This window comes from Oncorhynchus mykiss, chromosome 13 (genome assembly GCF_013265735.2).
Source record: "Oncorhynchus mykiss isolate Arlee chromosome 13, USDA_OmykA_1.1, whole genome shotgun sequence".
Classification (NCBI taxonomy): domain Eukaryota; kingdom Metazoa; phylum Chordata; class Actinopteri; order Salmoniformes; family Salmonidae; genus Oncorhynchus; species Oncorhynchus mykiss.
The window spans coordinates 68,439,397-68,458,718 of NC_048577.1; the positions used below are offsets into that span (position 1 = coordinate 68,439,397).

Consider the following 19,322-nt stretch of genomic DNA (forward strand, 5'->3'; position numbering starts at 1 on the left):
TAATAGCATAGTAATAGTATAATAATAGTATAATAATAGTATAATAATAGCATAATAATAGTATAATAATAGTATAATAATAGTATAATAATAGTATAATAATAGTATAATAATAGCATAATAATAGTATAGTAATAGTATAGTAATAGTATAATAATAGTATAATAATAGTATAATAATAGTATAATAATAGTATAATAATAGCATAATAATAGTATAATAATAGTATAGTAATAGTATAGTAATAGTATAATAATAGTATAATAATAGTATAATAATAGTATAATAATAGTATAATAATAGTATAATAATAGTATAGTAATAGCATAGTAATAGTATAGTAATAGTATAATAATAGTATAATAATAGTATAATAATAGTATAATAATAGTATAATAATAGTATAATAATAGTATAATAATAGTATAATAATAGTATAATAATAGCATAATAATAGTATAATAATAGTATAATAATAGTATAATAATAGCATAATAATAGTATAATAATAGTATAATAATAGTATAATAATAGTATAATAATAGTATAATAATAGTATAATAATAGTATAATAATAGTATAATAATAGCATAATAATAGTATAATAATAGTATAATAATAGTATAGTAATAGTATAATAGTATAATAATAGTATAATAATAGTATAATAATAGTATAATAATAGTATAATAGTATAATAATAGTATAGTAATAGCATAATAATAGTATAATAATAGTATAATAATAGTATAATAATAGTATAATAATAGTATAATAATAGTATAATAATAGTATAATAATAGTATAATAATAGCATAATAATAGTATAATAATAGTATAATAATAGTATAGTAATAGTATAATAATAGTATAATAATAGTATAATAATAGTATAATAATAGTATAATAATAGTATAATAGTATAATAATAGTATAATAATAGTATAATAATAGCATAATAATAGTATAATAATAGTATAATAATAGTATAGTAATAGTATAATAATAGTATAATAATAGTATAATAATAGTATAATAATAGTATAATAATAGTATAATAATAGTATAATAATAGTATAATAATAGTATAATAATAGTATAGTAATAGTATAATAATAGTATAGTAATAGTAATAGTATAGTAATAGTATAATAATAGTATAGTAATAGTATAATAATAGTATAATAATAGTATAATAATAGTATAATAATACCATACCTGTTGAACAAAGCATCACACTAGAATGAGTGAAATGATTAACAGAGAAAGTGAGATATTATTATCAATAGTTCCACTACATGGAGAAGAGGTGAAACATATCAGTCACCACTACATGTTCATGTGATACATTAAATCACCTGACTGTTTGGATGTGTCTGTCAGTAAATGTTTTATTTCTAAGAGATAACTAATAAAAGAGAATAATTTAACTTAAATTATTATTTGTCACTGTGTTAACCACAACCAACATGTTGGATCTCTGTTTAGGGGTCAGAGCTCTATAATGAATCTCTCTGGGAAGAGAGTGGAGGGGGTTCCTGCCTCTAAAATGAGTCTCTCTGGGGGACATGTCATAAAGGCTAAGAGGTGAGATGACAGTGTTGTTTAAGAACTTATAAAGAGTTAATTTATAAAACATATTTCACATTTGTCATTTCTCGTCAGAAATAATTTCTCATGAGAACCTGCATGTGTCTGTAAAATATTAATGTTCTAAGAATTTAAATCATAGCTTTGTGGATGAATTTTTGTTTTGCAAAACACTATATAGCTGGAATTAAATGTTTGCATCCTGTACATTTGAGTGTTATATGTGGTTGTCTCACCAGCACACACACACACACACACACACACACCTTTGCCAGCATACACACACACATATCTACAGTGGGGCAAAAAAGTATTTAGTCAGCCACCAATTGTGCAAGTTCTCCCACTTAAAAAGATGAGAGGCCTGTAATTTTCATCATAGGTACACTTCAACTATGACAGACAAAATTAGAAAAAAAATCACATTTTTAATGAATTTATTTGCAAATTATGGTGGAAAATAAGTATTTGGTCACCTACAAACAAGCAAGAATTCTGGCTCTCACAGACCTGTAACTTCTTCTTTAAGAGGCTCCTCTGTCCTCCACTCGTTACCTGTATTAATGGCACCTGTTTGAACTTGTTATCAGTATAAAAGACACCTGTCCACAACCTCAAACAGTCACACTCCAAACTCCACTATGGCCAAGACCAAAGAGCTGTCAAAGGACACCAGAAACAAAATTGTAGACCTGCACCAGGCTGGGAAGACGTAATCTGCAATAGGTAAGCAGCTTGGTTTGAAGAAATCAACTGTGGGAGCAATTATTAGGAAATGGAAGACATACAAGACCACTGATAATTTCCCTCGATCTTGGGCTCCACGCAAGATCTCACCCTGTGGGTTCAAAATGATCACAAGAATGCTGAGCAAAAATCCCAGAACCACACGGGGGGACCTAGTGAATGACCTGCAGAGAGCTGGGACCAAAGTAACAAAGCCTAGCACCAGCAACACACTACGCCGCCAGGGACTCAAATCCTGCAGTGCCAGACGTGTCCCCCTGCTTAAGCCAGTACATGTCCAGGCCCGTCTGAAGTTTGCTAGAGAGCATTTGGATGATCCAGAAGAAGATTGGGAGAATGTCATATGGTCAGATGAAACCAAAATATAACTTTTTTGGTTAAAACTCAACTCGTCGTGTTTGGAGGACAAAGAATGCTGAGTTGCATCCAAAGAACACCATACCTACTGTGAAGCATGGGGGTGGAAACATCATGCTTTGGGGCTGTTTTTCTGCAAAGGGACCAGGACGACTGATCCGTGTAAAGGAAAGAATGAATGGGGCCATGTATCGTGAGATTTTGAGTGAAAACCTCCTTCCATCAGCAAGGGCATTGAAGATGAAACGTGGCTGGGTCTTTCAGCATGACAATGATCCCAAACACACCGCCCGGGCAACGAAGGAGTGGCTTCGTAAGAAGCATTTCAAGGTCCTGGAGTGGCCTAGCCAGTTTCCAGATCTCAACCCCATAGAAAATCTTTTGGAGGGAGTTGAAAGTCCGTGTTGCCTAGCAACAGCCCCAAAACATCCCTGCTCTAGAGATCTGCATGGAGGAATGGTAGTTCTGGGTATCTGCCAGACTGAGAAAAACATAGATACTGTGTTAAAAGTAATCTAATGATTAACTAGGCTATTGAACATTTCTTCAAGTGCAGTCGCAACAACCGTCAAGCGCTATGATGAAACTGGCTCTCATGAGGACCGCCACAGGAAAGCAAGACCCAGAGTTACCTCTGCTGCAGAGGATAAGTTCATTAGAGTTACCAGCCTCAGATTGTAGCCCAAATAAATGCTTCATAGAGTTCAAGTAACAGACGCATCTCAACATCAACTGTTCAGAGGAGACTACGTGAATCAGGCTTTCATGGTCAAATTGCTGCAAAGAAACCATTACTAACCTACAGAAGGGTTATAGTATGTTTTTGTCAAGGGTCATAGTTTGGCCATTGGAGGCATTTGTGCTTCTTGTTCATTGATGGAAAAAGCTCACTACATCACTATTGTCCAAACCAGTTGTGTTAGACCTGTTGTTTATTCTATAGTAATGGTTTTAAATCAATTATATCTACTGCAGTTGAAATATGAACCCTAACTATTGTTCAGGTTCCATTACTGTATTCGACCAATGGATGGAGACAATGACCACAGTAGCCCTCACCCTGATGCCCAACCTGAATTCTGTCACACCAGCTGAAGAGAGTTTCTCCCCATGCCCTACATGAACTTGTCCATATTCAGACAAGTAGCAAAACAGAACTCAATTGATTGAACATGAAATGTTTTTTCAATATGTTTGAAATAGGCTTATAGCTAAGCTACTGTTTAATGCAGTGTTCTCAGTTTGTATTTTAAGCATATTTTATGTTTGTATCAATTGCAAAGACATTGGCAGCTTTGTTCTGAAGATATCAGACAGGTGGATAAACCATGTGATTCTATTTTAAATTTTTATATTTAACTCAGCAAGTCAGTTAAGAACAAATTCTTATTTTCAACGATGGCCTAGGAACAGTGGGTTAACTGCCTTGTTCAGGGGCAGAACGACAGATTTGTACCTTGTCAGCTCGGGGATTTGAACTTTCGGTTACTAGTCCACCGCTCTAATTACAAGGCTACCCTGCCGCCCCAATGTTTAACGGAGATCTTCTGTGTGTAAAGTGACGCGAAAGGGCAAAAAAGCATCTAACTTAGCTGTTCTACGAGTGGTCTGAGGCAGGCGTTAGATTATGAGGGTTTAATTAATAACGATGGTTTTGGGAAACAGCTCTGTTACAAATGCCCTGCGGGTGATTGTTATCAGCACCTCACAACCCCAAACTGCACACTCCCCTATCCATCCCCCATGACTGGAGCCTGAGAGTCTAGGGGGGAACCATAAACCATCCTCAACTCTCCCTGTGTGTGTTAACTGCTTTATTCTCCTCTAACTGGGGGCGGAGTCAGAGAGTTACAAACCAGTAAAATAAGTAGAGGAGGGTCCGCTCTCTTTCAAGCTCTGAGATTTAATGATGGTCCTACGAAGGTTCTAACAATGAACTTAGCCAGAAGATGATATTGGGAAACTAGGCCCTGGATAAGAACATCTGCTGAATGACTAAAGTGTGAAATGTAAATGTTTACAAACAGATCTCATAATAATTTCTTGAAAATATATATATATATATATATATATATATATATATATATATATATATATATATATATTTCACAAGTGTATCATTTATACAGTTCTTTATGAAAAATGTAGTTCTGAGAGTGAGGCAGATATATATTATTACTGTGTTAAACCTAGCAGTACTACTGATTTCTCTGAGAGTGAGGCAGATATATATTATTACTGTGTTAAACCTAGCAGTACTACTGATTTCTCTGAGACTGAGGCAGATATATATTATTACTGTGTGAAACCTAGCAGTACTACTGATTTCTCTGAGAGTGAGGCAGATATATATTATTACTGTGTTAAACCTAGCAGTACTACTGATTTCTCTGAGAGTGAGGCAGATATATATTATTACTGTGTTAAACCTAGCAGTACTACTGATTTCTCTGAGAGTGAGGCAGATATATATTATTACTGTGTAAAACCTAGCAGTACTACTGCTTTCTCTGAGAGTGAGGCGGATATATATTATTACTGTGTTAAACCTAGCAGTACTACTGATTTCTCTGAGAGTGAGGCAGATACATAGTATTTTGCATTAAAAAAAACAGGATTATTTGTCTCTGAAATGAAACCATCAGATGATAGAATTTAAACAAACACATGTCTGTCATTGAACCATGCTATATTTTGATCGTTAAAAAACAAACAATAAAAGCTAATTTACCAACATTTCTGAAAGTGGATATAGCATTTTGAAATTAAACTTTTCTCATGTTTCCCTATCTGAGCTCAGAGTAGACGAGAGATGTAATGTTTGTCTCTGTTGTGTTGAAGCCCAATCAAGCAGGAGAGACCAACCTCCCCTGTAACCAGCTGTCTGTCCATGAAGAGTGACCGGTCTATGGATCCACCTAGAAACTTCAGAGAAGTAGACTTTTCACCTGAACAAAGGTAAGAAGAACTCATGGGTCATGGTCTGTGAGTTAAACAACACTGTCTCTAGTCATTTCTCCTCTCCCATTTCTCCTCCCATTTTCCCATTTATTTTTGTTGTTTTCATAATCCACAGGATAATCCTTTTTTCAATTTTCACAGTCCTAAACAAACAAAACGTTACCTGTGTGTGTGTCTGTGTCTGTGTCTGTGTCTGTGTCCTCATGTTTTGTCCACAGAAACCAACAGGAGAGATCAGAGTCAAAGATTCTCAGGGGTCAGTCTTCCCAGAGTCATCAAACAGACCTGGCCTCCATATTCAGTGTATGTGGTCCTGTTATGTACATTTGTTTTTGTTTACCTCAAGTAAAGTTGATCTGTCAATCATTCATTAATGTGTTAATGAGAAAGCATTTATTCTCTTGCTTAACTTATTTACTTAACCTATTTCAGTTGCTTGAAGAAAATATTATCACATTTGTGAAGAACGAGCTGAAGAGGTACAAGAGGATTCTGAGTCCAGAACTCCCACAAGGCTTTGAGAGTCAGAAGCAGGAAGTGGTGGACGCTGAAGATGAGAAGCAGGAGAGCAGTGCCAGAGAGGGGGCTCTGAAGATCACACTGCACGTCCTGAGGAAAATGAACCAGAAGGAGCTTGCTGACACACTGGAGAAAAGTAAGAGCTGTCTGCCTCATGTTGAATGCTGTTTTACAACAAACATTAAAACTGTAACTAAAGTACAGCTAAAGTAGCCGTGTAACACAATGATTTTGTAGAAGTCTTAACACAACACCTAGTGACCTCATGTAGCAGCAGGGATGTGTTGTGTTGATTAATTTAGACAGAGATAGAGACACATGAAGAGAGAGAGAGACAGAGGAGAAAGAAAGAGAGAGAGAGAGATAGGAGAGAGACCGACAGAGACAGAGAAGAGAGAGACAGAGACAGAGAAGAGAGAGACAGACAGACAGAGACAGGGAAGAGACAGACAGAGACAGAGAAGAGAGAGACAGAGAAGAGAGAGACAGACAGACAGACAGAGAGAGACAGAGAGAGACAGAGAGAGACAGAGACAGACAGAGAGAGACAGAGAGAGAGAGAGAGAGACAGACAGAGAGAGACAGAGAGAGAGAGAGACAGACAGAGAGAGACAGACAGAGACAGAGAAGAGAGAGACATAGACAGAGAAGAGAGAGACATAGACAGAGAAGAGAGAGACAGAGACAGAGAAGAGAGAGACAGAGAAGAGAGAGACCGAGACAGAGAAGAGAGAGACAGAGAAGAGAGAGACCGAGACAGAGAAGAGAGAGACCGAGACAGAGAAGAGAGAGACCGAGACAGAGAAGAGAGAGACAGAGAAGAGAGAGACCGAGACAGAGAAGAGAGAGACCGAGACAGAGAAGAGAGAGACAGAGAAGAGAGAGACAGACAGAGACAGAGAAGAGAGAGACAGAGAAGAGAGAGACAGACAGAGACAGAGAAGAGAGAGACAGAGAAGAGAGAGACCGAGACAGAGAAGAGAGAGACAGAGAAGAGAGAGACAGAGAAGAGCGAGACCGAGACAGAGAAAAAAAAGAGATTGGGCAGAGCAGAGGTTAGGATCAGAGCTCCTGCATTTTTCAGCATTTTCTTTAAAAAAGATAGATTAGGAGTTAGATAAACTTGGATTTTTTGTCAGGAACACATACTGGATTCTACCCTCTTCAACATAACCCCTACTTCAAATCAAAACTTAAAACCTACAACCTGATTTTGGACGGAATTACGGAATCACCTGGAAAGTTCACAACAACCAAGGACTTATTATCCTATACAGCAAATTCTCTGGAAAACAAAAGAAACCTGAAAACACCATCCAACCAGGAACTGACTTGATACAGCTTCAACTAGCACTGACGTGTCAAGTGAGAGGTGTCAAAGCCCATTAGCCCAACAATGGCAGGAGAGTCACACAGTCTACCCCAACCAAATGGAGAGGCCTTAGAAGCTCCCTCCCGCTGTTCAGAGGTAATTAAAATACAGTACCCTTTGCATGTAAAGAATGATAAGGCAAGAAAAGACCACAAGAAGAAGCTCCTTATGGAAAATCAAGAAACACTTTTTGCTGACTATTACAAAAATGGGAACATCAGCAACCTTATCTTCCACACAGACCATCCCCTGGCATGGCACAGTGCCATATTAGCACACTACCCCTTTGTTAAGAGAGGGGGGTTAACGAGGGGTGGAAACTCAGAATACTTGATAACGAGGACTCTGAGTTAAGTAATATAAATATCTATTAATCCGGAACAGTAATGGTACAGAATAACCACAAAGAGTTTCAGCTGGACTTTCACCTAATCAAAGAATTAGCCCAGCAGGAGAAGCTCTCCCTTGATAAAGATACCCCCACACCGAGCGGGTCAGACCAGACCTCTTCATTATGTAACCCCACAGATGAGCAACCCCCAGCGGCGAGTCAACCTCCCAGCACAGATTACCACTCCCTCATTGAAATGAAGGACAAATTCACCCAGCTGGAGGTAAGGCAGGTGGAGCTGGAACAGCAGGTGATTACACTTCAGTCAGCACAGACCCAGACAACAGTCCAGCACAACAACAGCCCCTTAACCAGACCCGGAGAGCTGGAGGTGGACAGAGACATATCTGCACTTTGGACAGTGGTGAGACAAATACAACAGGAGAAAGAGGAGCAGAACAGAGCACTAGAGGAGAGTATCAGACTGCTGGTGGAGGAGAGGTTGAGGGGGATGGAGGAGAGGGGGATGGAGGAGAAGTTGAGGGGGACGGCGTGTGACAGAGAACAACCCACTAGAGAGGTGGCCACCCCCACAGAGAAGCCAGCAGAACAGCCCACCTCAGCACCCAACAAAAGTCTCGACACCACAGCAGAACAGTCCACACCAGACCCTGACCATAGAGTCGACACCACAGCAGAACAGTCCACACCAGACCCTGACCATAGAGTCGACATCACAGCAGAACAGACAAATGAAGAACCCCAAGCCCAGAGGCTCTCACCCCCTCTGAGCACCCCCCCTGTCAGCCACCCTGATAGCCCTTTTGACAACCACCCCACACCCACTGAGGACAAACACAAGACACAGATTGTACTACTTATGGACTCAAATGGGAAATATATAGAAGAAAAAAAACTTTTTCCCAAACACAGTGTGTCTAAACTCTGGTGTCCAAACACCCAGCGCGCCCTAGACCTTCTGTCTGAGGCCAAACTAGGCTCACCCAGCCACATAATAATACACACAGGCACAAACGACCTGAGAGCACAGCAGGAAATAGTGGCCACAGCACTGAAGGGAGTGATTGAAAAGGCTACTTCTACTTTCCCCAACGCACAAGTGGTTATCTCCACCCTGCTACCACGAAAAGACTTCCACCCTGCCACAATACAGCGGGTAAATGCAAGTATTTCCCGTGACTGTGCCTCAAAACCAAACGTTTTCCTGGCCCACCACTCCACCCTGGACTTGAACAGCCTCTATGACCAGGTCCACCTCTACAAGGCAGCAGTGCCCACCTTTGCCCGAACTCTAAAGGACATCGCTCTCAAACGTATCCCCAACACTTCACACAGGAGCAACAGATCAATAGAAACCCCATCCAGACCAGCGAGACACCCTCCCAGATCTGCAGGACCCCCGCCTGGACCTACACATAGAGGACCCACGCCAAGAGGAATTACATCCAGACCACAGTACACCCAGACACATCCACACCCCCACCCCAACCAATCAACACCCCCCCACGTCAACCATGCCCACACCCCATTTAGGCTCCCTCAGATCAGACCTATGCCACTCCTGCCCACCCCATGCACCCCACCCCCGCAAAGAGGGCCTCAACATGGAAGCCACACATACGCCCAGGTAGTGAGCGGGCAAACAGTCCCAACCCCCACTCTCACACTCGCCCAAGCCAATGGCATGTACCAGATGCTCAGCAGGCTCTGCTCACACTTACTGGCCTGAGGCCAAACCACGACCAACAACATTGGACACTCTATGGAACAAAAAGCCTTCCCTATATTAACCTGGAATATCCAAGGCCTGAGGTCATCTGCCTTTGGCCTAAAGAGCAGAAACCCGGACTTCACCAAAGAAATCGGTAATACAGACATTGTCATCCTGCAAGAAACCTGGTATAGAGGAGACGGACCCACTGGTTGCCCTCTAGGTTACAGAGAGATGGTAGTCCCATCCACCAAACTACCAGGTGTGAAACAGGGAAGGGACTCAGGGGGTATGCTAATTTGGTATAGAGCAGACCTAACTCACTCCATTAAATTAATCAAAACAGGAACATTTTACATTTGGCTAGAAATTCAAAAGGAAATTATCCTAACAGAGAAAAATGTCCTCCTGTGTGCTACCTATATCCCCCCACTAGAATCCCCATATTTTAATGAAGACAGCTTCTCCATCCTGGAGGGGGAAATCAATCATTTCCAGGCCCAGGGACATGTACTAGTCTGTGGCGACCTAAATGCCAGAACCGGACAAGAACCTGACACCCTCAGCACACAGGGGGACAAACACCTGCCTGGAGGTGACAGCATTCCCTCCCACATATGCCCCCCTAGGCACAACTATGACAACATAACCAACAAAAACGGGTCACAACTCCTGCAGCTCTGTCGCACGCTGGGTATGTACATAGTCAACGGTAGGCTTCGAGGGGACTCCTATGGTAGGTACACCTATAGCTCATCTCTTGGCAGTAGTACTGTAGACTACTTTATCACTGACCTCAACCCAGAGTCTCTCAGAGCGTTCACAGTCAGCCCACTGACACCCCTATCAGACCACAGCAAAATCACAGTCTACTTAAACAGAGCAATAATCAATCATGAGGCATCAAAGCCAAAGGAACTGAGTAACATTAAGAAATGCTATAGATGGAAGGAATGCAGTTTGGAAACCTACCAAAAAACAATTAGGCAACAACAAATTCAATCCCTTTTAGACAATTTCCTGGGTAAAACGTTCCACTGTAATAGTGAAGGTGTAAACTTGGCAGTAGAAAATCTTAACAGTATATTTGACCTCTCAGCTTCCCTATCAAATCTAAAAATCTCAAATAGAAAACCGAAGAAAATTAACAATAATGACAAATGGTTTGATGAAGAATGTAAAAATCTAAGAAAGAAATTGAGAAACCTGTCCAACCAAAAACATAGAGACCCGGAAAACCTGAGTCTACGCCTTCACTATGGTGAATCACTAAAACAATACAGAAATACACTACGGAAAAAGAAGGAACAGCATGTCAGAAATCAGCTCAATGCAATTGAAGAATCCATAGACTCTAACCACTTCTGGGAAAATTGGAAAACACTAAACAAACAACAACAAGAAGAATTATCTATCCAAAATGGAGATGTATGGGTAAACCACTTCTCCAATCTTTTTGGCTCTATAACAAAGAATAAAGAGCAAAAACATATACATGATCAAATACAGATCTTAGAATCATCTATTAAAGACTACCAGAACCCACTGGATTCTCCAATTACATTGAATGAGTTACAGGACAAAATAAAAACCCTCCAACCCAAAAAGGCCTGTGGTGTTGATGGTATCCTCAATGAAATGATCAAATATACAGACAACAAATTCCAATTGGCTATACTAAAACTCTTTAACATCATACTTAGCCCTGGCATCTTCCCCAATATTTGGAACCAAGGACTGATCACCCCAATCCACAAAAGTGGAGACAAATTTGACCCCAATAACTACCGTGGAATATGTGTCAACAGTAACCTTGGGAAAATCCTCTGCATTATTATTAACAGCAGACTCGTACATTTCCTCAATGAAAACAATGTACTGAGCAAATGTCAAATTGGCTTTTTACCAAATTACCGTACAACAGACCATGTATTCACCCTGCACACCCTAATTGACAACCAAACAAACCAAAACAAAGGCAAAGTCTTCTCATGCTTTGTTGATTTCAAAAAAGCCTTCGACTCAATCTGGCATGAGGGTCTGCTATACAAACTGATGGAAAGTGGTGTTGGGGGTAAAACATACGACATTATAAAATCCATGTACCCAAACAACAAGTGTGCGGTTAAAATTGGCAAAAAACACACACATTTCTTCACACAGGGTCGTGGGGTTAGACAGGGATGCAGCTTAAGCCCCACCCTCTTCAACATATATATCAACGAATTGGCGCGGGCACTAGAAAAGTCTGCAGCACCCGGCCTCCCCCTGCTAGAATCCGAAGTCAAATGTCTGCTGTTTGCCGATGATCTGGTGCTTCTGTCACCAACCAAGGAGGGCCTACAGCAGCACCTAGATCTTGTGCACAGATTCTGTCAGACCTGGGCCCTGACAGTAAATCTCAGTAAGACCAAAATAATGGTGTTCCAAAAAAGGTCCAGTCACCAGGACCACAAATACAAATTCCATCTAGACACTGTTGCCCTAGAGCACACAAAAAACTATACATACCTTGGCCTAAACATCAGCGCCACAGGTAACTTCCACAAAGCTGTGAACGACCTGAGAGACAAGGCAAGAAGGGCATTCTATGCCATCAAAAGAAACATAAATTTCAACATACTAATTAGGATTTGGCTAAAAATACTTGAATCAGTCATAGAGCCCATTGCCCTTTATGGTTGTGAGGTCTGGGGTCCGCTCACCAACCAAGACTTCACAAAATGGGACAAACACCAAATTGAGACTCTGCACGCAGAATTCTGCAAAAATATCCTCCGTGTACAACGTAGAACACCAAATAATGCATGCAGAGCAGAATTAGGCCGATACCCACTAATTATCAAAATCCAGAAAAGAGCCGTTAAATTCTACAACCACCTAAAAGGAAGTGATTCACAAACCTTCCATAACAAAGCCATCACCTACAGAGAGATGAACCTGGAGAAGAGTCCCCTAAGCAAGCTGGTCCTGGGGCTCTGTTCACAAACACAAACACACCCTACAGAGCCCCAGGACAACAGCACAATTAGACCCAACCAAATCATGAGAAAACAAAAAGATAATTACTTGACACATTGGAAAGAATTAACAAAAAAACAGAGCAAACTAGAATGCTATTTGGCCCTAAACAGAGAGTACACAGCGGCAGAATACCTGACCACTGTGACTCACCCAAAATTAAGGAAAGCTTTGACTATGTACAGACTCAGTGAGCATAGCCTTGCTATTGAGAAAGGCCGCCGTAGGCAGACATGGCTCTCAAGAGAAGACAGGCTATGTGCTCACTGCCCACAAAATGAGGTGGAAACTAAGCTGCACTTCCTAACCTCCTGCCCAATGTATGACCATATTAGAGAGACATATTTCCCTCAGATTACACAGATCCACAAAGAATTCGAAAACAAATCCAAATTTGAAAAACTCCCATATCTACTGGGTGAAATTCCACAGTGTGCCATCACAGCAGCAAGATTTGTGACCTGTTGCCACGAGAAAAGGGCAACCAGTGAAGAACACACACCATTGTAAATACAACCCATATTTATGCTTATTTATTTTATCTTGTGTCCTTTAACCATTTGTACATTGTTAAAACACTATATATATATATATAATATGACATTTGTAATGTCTTTACTGTTTTGAAACCTCTGTGTGTGTAATGTTTACTGTTAATTTTTGTTGTTTTTCACTTTATATATTCACTTTGTATGTTGTCTACCTCACTTGCTTTGGCAATGTTAACACATGTTTCCCATGCCAATAAAGCCCTTGAATTGAATTGAATTGACAGAGAAGAGAGAGACAGAGAAGAGAGAGACCGAGACAGAGAAGAGAGAGACCGAGACAGAGAAGAGAGAGACAGAGAAGAGCGAGACCGAGACAGAGAAGAGAGAGACAGAGACAGAGAAGAGAGAGACAGAGAAGAGAGAGACAGAGACCGAGACAGAGAAGAGAGAGACAGAGACAGAGACCGAGACAGAGAAGAGAGAGACCGAGACCGAGACAGAGAAGAGAGAGACCGAGACAGAGAAGAGAGCGACCGAGACAGAGAAGAGAGCGACCGAGACAGAGAAGAGAGAGACAGACAGAGACATTGAGAGAGAGACAGACAGAGACAGAGAAGAGAGGCAGAGTGAGACAGAGAAGAGAGAGACAGAGAGAGACAAACAGAGAGAGAGAGAGAGAGAGAGAGAGAGAGAGAGAGAGAAAGAGAGAGATACACAGGCGGTTAAGATAACATATTATTATAATGTAGAACTTTATACCACAGTCCTACAATACTGTAGGCAATAAAACATACATAATATTAATATCCTCTGTGTTATTTCGTCATTCAGATGAGCTTGCTGTGATTTGCCAACGTGAACTCAAATCTAATCTAAAGAAGAAGTTTCAATGTGTATTTGAGGGGATCGCTAAACAAGGAAACCCAACACTTCTCAATAATATCTACACAGAGCTCTACATCACAGAGGGTGGAACAGGAGAGGTCAATAATGAACATGAGCTGAGACAGATTGAGACAACAACCAGGAAACAAGCAAGACCAGAGACTGCAATCAAATGTAACGACATCTTCAAACCCTTAACTGGACAAGACAAACGTATCAGAACTGTGCTGACAAAGGGAGTCGCTGGCATTGGAAAAACAGTCTCTGTGCAGAAGTTCATTCTGGACTGGGCTGAAGGAAAAGCAAATCAGGATGTTCAATTTGTATTTTCATTGCCTTTTCGTGAGCTGAATTTGATGAAAGGGGAAAAACACACTTTGATTGAACTTCTAAATTTCCATTTCTCAATGGAAACCAAAGAATCAAGAATCTCCAACTACGACAAGTTCAAAGTTCTGTTCATCTTTGATGGTCTGGATGAGTGCCGACTGCCCCTAGACTTCCAGAACAACAAGATCTGTTGTGACGTCACAGAGTCAACCTCAGTGGATGTTCTGCTGACAAATCTCATCAAGGGAAATCTCCTTCCCTCTGCTCTCCTCTGGATAACTGCACGACCTGCAGCAGCCAATCAGATCCCTTCAGGGTGTGTTGACCAGGTGACAGAGGTACGAGGGTTCAATGACCCACAGAAGGAGGAGTACTTCAGGAAGAGATTCAGTGATGAGGACCTGGCCAGCAGAATCATCTCACACATAAAGACATCAAGGAGCCTCCACATCATGTGCCACATTCCAGTCTTTTGTTGGATTTCTGCAACAGTCCTTGAAGACATGCTGAAACATAAGAGAGAAGAGATGCCCAAGACTCTGACTGAGATGTACACACACCTTGTGGTGTTTCATACCAAACAGAAGAATGAAAAGTATCTTGGGAAAGAAGAGACAGGTCCTCACCTCAGTAAAGAGAGCATTCTGTCACTGGGGAAACTGGCTTTTCAACAGCTTGTGAATGGCAATCTGATTTTCTACGAAGAAGACCTGAAAGAGGCTGGCATTGATGTCAATGAAGCCTCAGTGTACTCAGGATTGTGCACACAGCTCTTTAAAGAGGAATGTGGGCTGTACCAGGACAAGGTGTACTGCTTCGTGCATCTGAGCATTCAGGAGTTTCTGGCTGCTGTATATGTGTTCATCTCATTCAGCAACAACAATGAAGATTTAATGGCGAATCCTCAGTCAACTTCTAGGAACTTTTCTTTGTTGATCAGACACAAGCGTAAAGCTACTGTCTACAAGAGTGCTGTGGATGAAGCCTTACAAAGTGAGACAGGAAACCTGGACCTTTTCCTCCGTTTCCTTCTGGGCCTCTCACTGGAGTCCAATCAGAAGCACTTACGAGGTCTACTTACAACGAAAAGAAGCAGCTCACAGAGCCATGAAGAAACAGTCAAGTACATCAAGGAGAAGATCAGGGATAGTCCATCTACAGAGAGGTGCATCAATCTGTTCCACTGTCTGAATGAACTGAATGACCATTCTCTAGTGGAGGGGATCCAAAGATACCTGAGATCAGGAAATGTCTCCAGTGATGAACTCTTACCTGCACAGTGGTCAGCTCTGGTCTTTGTGTTGCTGACTTCAGAAAAGGAGCTGGATGTGTTTGACCTCAAGAAATACTCCAGATCAGAGGAAGGTCTTCTGAGGCTGCTGCCAGTGGTCAAAGTCTCCAGAGCTGCTCTGTGAGTACATCAAATTACTTTTAAGAACTAATCATCAGGAAGAAATATTTGCTTTAGAGAAAAACACATTGAATGAGTGTATTGCTGTTCACATTAGTATAACAATATGACCATACAATTATAAGAGACAGAATATTAATCTATATGTTGATTGAGAGAATAAACCAAATGCATCTGCCATTGTCCTTCTACACTACTGGTGTTACATTAATAGTGTGTTCGTGAAATCATGATGATCTCTTTGTCAGGTTGTCAGGCTGTGGAATCACAGAGGAAGGATGTGCTTCTCTGGTCTCAGCTCTGAAGTCAAACCCCTCACACCTGAGAGAGCTGGATCTGAGTAACAATGACCTGAAGGATTCAGGAGTGAAGCTGCTCTCTGCTGGACTGGGGAATCCCCACTGTAAACTGGAGACTCTGAGGTCAGTATTCTTGTCGTTTCTCAACAAGTGATAACTGTTCACCAGATCCACATTTGTTTACCAGGCACATAGTCCTCACCGTACGTGTTTGGACAGTGAAGTTTACAGTTTTAAATTTGTCGCTATGCTCCAGCATTTTAGGATTTGAGATAGAATGTTTCATATTAGGCGACTGTAAAGAATGTCACCTTTAATTTGAGGTTAATGGTGAGAGTTTGGCATGTTTCGTTGTTCACTGTAACTGTCTCACTAATTGTTATTCATGAGTCATTCATGATCTTTCTTAATCATGGCATCATCAGGATTAATTTAATAATAGTAACAATTACTATTGTGCAAAACAAAAACACAACCAAATCAAGCTTGATGTATTCATTGTGTGCAAGGAACATGGGACAATATACTAATCTTTTGACTATTTTAATGCACTATAATTAGATTGGTCAGAATACTTATGACTTCTTCAACTGGGGGGACTAAATACATAAAGGGCTTTCATTTCCAAAGGGTGAAACAGATATGTATGAAACGACACTCAAATAAAAGGTGACATTATATACTGTCACCTCTGTAACTCAATTTGACCTTTGTTAGTGTCCAGTGTGTGTGTTTGTGTGTGTGTGAGTATCCAGTGTGTGTGTGTGTGTCCAGTGTGTGTGTTTTTGTCTGTGTGTGTGAGTGTCCAGTGTGTGTATTTGTGTGTGTGAGTATCCAGTGTGTGTGTGAGTGTCCAGTGTGTGTATTTGTGTGTGTGTGTGAGTATCCAGTGTGTGTGTTTGTGTGTGTGAGCTTCCAGTGTGTGTGTTTGTGTGTGTGAGCTTCCAGTGTGTGTGTGTGTCCAGTGTGTGTATTTGTGAGAGTCCAGTGTGTGTGTGTGTGTGTGTGTGTGTGTGTGTGTGTGTGTGTGTGTGTGTGTGTGTGTGTGTGTGTCCACTGGGTACACACACACACACACACTCTGGACACATATACACACCAGACACATACACACACTAGACACAAAAACACACTGAAAATACACACACACTGGACACACACACTGGACACACACACTGGACACACACACTGGACACACACACACACACACACACACACATATACTAGACACATAAACACACTGAAAAAAACACACACATAGAGGACACACAAACACAAAAACACTGGAAACACGTGAACACACACACACACCCTTGACACACACACACACACTAAACACACAAACAATGGATACAAACTGGATACAAACTGGACACAAACTGGACACACACACACACACACACTCTGGACATCCTCACAGGACATACTCACTGGACACACACAGTAGACATACACACAAACAATGGACACACACAAATACACTGTGTGTGTGTGTGTGTGTGTGTGTGTGTGTGTGTGTGTGTGTGTGTGTGTGTGGGTCCAGGACACACACAATGGACACACACACACACACGCACTGGACGAACTCACATACCCCGGACACAAACACACACACACTGTACACGCACATACACGCACATACACACACACACACACACACACTGGACACACACACACACTGGACACATATACACTAGACACATACACACACTAGACACAAAAACACACTGAAAACTCACACACACACCGTGGACACACACACACACACCAGAAACACACTGGACACACACACACTGGACACACACACACAAGTCTATATACAGTGAGTGCAAATTAGGTAAGATAAGGGAGTTAAGGCAATAAATATGCCATGGTGGCGAAGTAATTACAATATAGCATTTAAACACTGGAGTGAGAGATGTGCAGGAGATGAATATGCAAGTAGAGATACTGAGGTGCAAAGGAGGAAGATAAATAAATAAATACAGTGTGGGGATGAGGTAGTTGGGCTGTTTACAGATGGGCTATGTACAGGTGCAGTGATCTGTGAGCTGCTCTGACAGCTGGTGCTTAAAGTTAGTGAGGGAGGTAAGAGTCGACAGCTTCAGAGATGTTTGCAGTTCGTTCCAGTCATTGGCAGCAGAGAACTGGAAGGAAAGATGACCAAAGGAGGAATTGGCTTTGGGGGTGACCAGTGAGATATACCTGCTGGAGCGCGTGCTACGAGTGGGTGCTGCTATGGTGACCAGTGAGCTGAGATAAGGGGGGACTTTACCTACCAGAGACTTGTAGATGACCTGGAGCCAGTGAGTTTGGTGATGAGTATGAAGCGAGTGGTGGGTAGTATATGGGGCTTTGGTGACAAAACGGATGGCACTGTGATAACAAACTGGATGTAGTCTGAGTACTGTGTTGGAGGCAATTTTATAGATGACATCACCGAAGTAGAGGATCAGTAAGATGGTCAGTTTTACGGGGGTAAGTTTGGCAGAATGGAACATTTGATCTAAAATGCTTGAATATATTGATGATCTTTATGGCCTTCCTGTAATATCGGGTGGTGTAGGTGTCCTGGAGGGCAGGTAGTTTGCCCCCGGTGATGCGTTGTGCAGACCTCACTACCCTCTGGAGAGCCTTACGGTTGTGGGCGGAGCAGTTGCCGTACCAGGCGATGATACAGCCCGCCAGGATGCTCTCGATTGTGCATCTGTAGAAGTTTGTGAGTGCTTTTGGTGACAAGCCGAATTTCTTCCGCCTCCTGAGGTTGAAGAGGCGCTGCTGCGCCTTCTTCACGATGCTGTCTGTGTGGGTGGACCAATTCAGTTTGTCTGTGATGTGTATGCCGAGGAACATAAAACTTGCTACCCTCTCCACTACTGTTCCATCGATGTGGATAGGGGGGTGTTCCCTCTGCTGTTTCCTGAAGTCCACAATCATCTCCTTAGTTTTGTTGACGTTGAGTGTGAGGTTATTTTCCTGACACCAAATTAGCAAATTGGAGTGGGTCTAGGGTGTCAAGTAGGGTGGAGGTGATATGGTCCTTGACTAGTCTCTCAAAGCACTTCATGACGACGGAAGTGAGTGCTACCTTAGCTTTCTTGGGAACAGGAACAATGGTGGCCCTCTTGAAGCATGTGGGAACAGCAGACTGGGATAGGGATTGATTGAATATGTCCGTAAACACACCAGCCAGCTGGTCTGCGCATGCTCTGAGGGCGCGGCTGGGATGCCGTCTGGGCCTGCAGCCTTGCGAGGGTTAACACGTTTAAACGTTTT

At 41.4% G+C, this 19,322-nt stretch overlaps 1 protein-coding gene and 1 pseudogene across 1 annotated transcript in view; both read left to right on the forward strand.

The window, feature by feature from the left end:
• Positions 1-19,322, forward strand: part of LOC110487469 (NLR family CARD domain-containing protein 3-like) — a 135,778-nt gene that overhangs the window by 81,347 nt on the left and 35,109 nt on the right. The gene's annotated exons all lie outside the window — the stretch shown is intronic.
• On the forward strand, positions 1,550-14,730 carry LOC118938490 (annotated as a pseudogene).